At 36.0% G+C, this 2,500-nt stretch overlaps 1 protein-coding gene across 4 annotated transcripts in view; it reads right to left on the minus strand.

The window, feature by feature from the left end:
• The window catches only part of LOC124426885 (protein patched), a 31,692-nt gene that overhangs the window by 28,471 nt on the left and 721 nt on the right, over positions 1-2,500 (minus strand). Inside the window, exon 1 of one of the 4 annotated variants that reach the window (XM_046969074.1) lies at positions 1,338-1,529. The exons of the other annotated variants lie outside the window; for them this stretch is intronic. The gene's annotated coding sequence lies outside the window, so the exon portion shown is untranslated. Of the gene's footprint in view, positions 1-1,337; positions 1,530-2,500 lie in introns of those variants that run through there. 4 annotated transcript variants of the gene reach the window in all.

Below are 2,500 nucleotides of genomic sequence, written 5' to 3' on the forward strand. Positions count from 1 at the left end.
GAGGAAGAACTTATCAGAAGACGAAGAAGAAATAAGGAAAAAAAAGAAAAAAAAAGAAAAAAAAAATCAGATAAACAATTTTAGATGTCTCAATGGTCAGTTTGATAGATTCGTTCTGAAGAGATACGACAGGACCAAAACGGAAGAAGAAGAATGAGAAGAAAAAAAAGAAAGAAGAAAAAAGAAGAAAAAGAAGAAGAAGAAGAAGAAGAAGAAGAAGAAGTAGTAGAAGACAAAGGTAATAGGACGTCTTCCTTGCTCAAAGAAAATTCCAAGAAAAGTCGAGCGGAGGTGGAGTCCTCCGCTTCAGGGAGGTCCCGAGCATCGTAAAAGACGCTTGTGGGATGAGGTAGTGAGAGAAAGAAAGAAAGAAAGAAAGAGAGAAAGAGAGAAAGATAGATAGATAGATAGATAGATAGAGAGATACATAGAGAGAGAGAGAGAGAGAGAGAGAGAGAGAGAGAGAGAGAGAAAAGAAGACCCGACTCCTTCGAAAGGCGATACGCTTCGTTCCCTCTTCGCACGCCGCGTACACATTTTCGTCGATCCTTCTCTACACGAGAAAGAGAGAAAGAGAGAAAGAGAGAAAGAGAAAGAGAGATAGAAAGAGAGAGAGAGAGAGAGAGAACAGGAAGAATCTCGTGAAAGGATCTAGGAAGAAGAGTAAACAAGGATAAAATACTATCCTTCCAATACTCTATCACTATATATATATATATATATATATATATATATATATATATATATACATTAATATATTTATATATATTATATATTAAAATATATATATATATATCCTAGATACATTTAAAAGAAAAAAAACATCTTATTTTTGCCCATGGACAAGTTCAAACAACATGAATCAGTTGTTTAAATACCGGACAACAAGTCTAACACGATTCAATCTTCCGCATCGTTCTCTCTCTCTCTCTCTCTCTCTCACTCTATATATATATATATATATATATATATATATATATATATCTTTCTCTTTCTTTTACCTCTCTTCTTAGAGAGTCCAATAGCCGCAAACGTCGACAAAACACGGTTGGTTCCCTGGACCACCCGCGTGTGTGAAAGTTTACAGCTAGTCGAGAGTATCTATCTCTCTTTCTCTCTCTCTCTCTCTCTCTCTCTCTCTCTCTCTCTTTCTCACCCTCCCCTCTCTGTCCCTCTCTTTGTCTGTCTCTCTCTTGCAGACGCAAACAAGCAAACAGGGCTGCGCGCGCTTTCTATCCACTGTTCTTCGTCCTTTCCTTGTAATATACGTATGTGTATAATGTATATATACACCCTACTTCGTTTATTATACTATATACTTGTACTCCTTCTCTCACCTCTCCAAGGAGGCATGGGATGCTGTTCCTGTTCCTTCTGCTCCTTGTTGTTGCTGTTATTGCCGTTGCTTTTGCGCACGGTGAACGATCTCGAAAGGCGTATTCGGTCTTCAAACGGCCCGCTTTAATCGCCGATCCAAGATATCGTAACGCTTCGTGGAAAGGTAACGGCGCCGTTCCGGTAAACGAGCAGATATAATTTGCATCGAATTCATATCGTTATCTTTTCGATTCTCTCTTTCTCTCTCTCCCCCCCCCTCTCTCTCTCTCTCTCTCTTTCGACGTTCAATGACAACGCAAATTCGTCCTATTATCTATTAACTATAAATATATTTGAAATATGTAAATTCTATTTCATATAGACATCGAAACTCCCATTTTCCTCTATACTTTTATCTTTACCTTTATCATTATGCCTTTTCGTATTATCGCTTTAATTATACATCTCTTTTTACGTTGTAATACGCCGTTATCGTCTTTTATTTATGTTTATTTATTTATTTTTCTACGACACTGTTTCGAAAAATAAATAGATAGATAAAGAGAAAAAGAGAGAAAGAGAGAAAGAAAGAGAGAGAGAGAGAGAGAGAGAGAAAAAGAGAGACTATTAATATAAATTTGTGTCATTTGAAATAATATATGTACATGTATTACCACTTCACGTATTTACAATATGTATGTGCATCTGAGATTTCTCATAGATATCGTCCTTTTAAAAAAGTAAATAAACGATGTTCCTTTAAATGTACGTCAACGATACGTGTTAAATCCTCAGTTAAATACCTTATACGAGAGAATTTGATCTTCAAGAAATACTGTCGGGATAAAAAAAAAAAAAAAAAAAAAAAAAAAGAAAGAAAGAAACAAAAATAAAGAGAGAGAGAAAGAGAGAGAGGGAGAGAACGTATACTTTGTCGATTACAAACATAGCGATACCTTCCCTAGTGATACGGAAATTACACGACTCGAAGTTAAATACCGGTTACGTGTACGACACACGAGAGCCTTTACTTATTTTTTCTTTTTCTCTGTTTCTTCTTTTTCTTCGTCCTTTTTTTCCTTGAGTTCAGGACGTGTTTTAAACCGAATTCTTAATAAGTGAACAGAGAGAGTGAGAGAAAGAAAGAAAGAGAGAGAGAGAGAGAGAGAGAGAGAGAAAATAG

This window comes from Vespa crabro, chromosome 9 (assembly GCF_910589235.1).
Source record: "Vespa crabro chromosome 9, iyVesCrab1.2, whole genome shotgun sequence".
Classification (NCBI taxonomy): domain Eukaryota; kingdom Metazoa; phylum Arthropoda; class Insecta; order Hymenoptera; family Vespidae; genus Vespa; species Vespa crabro.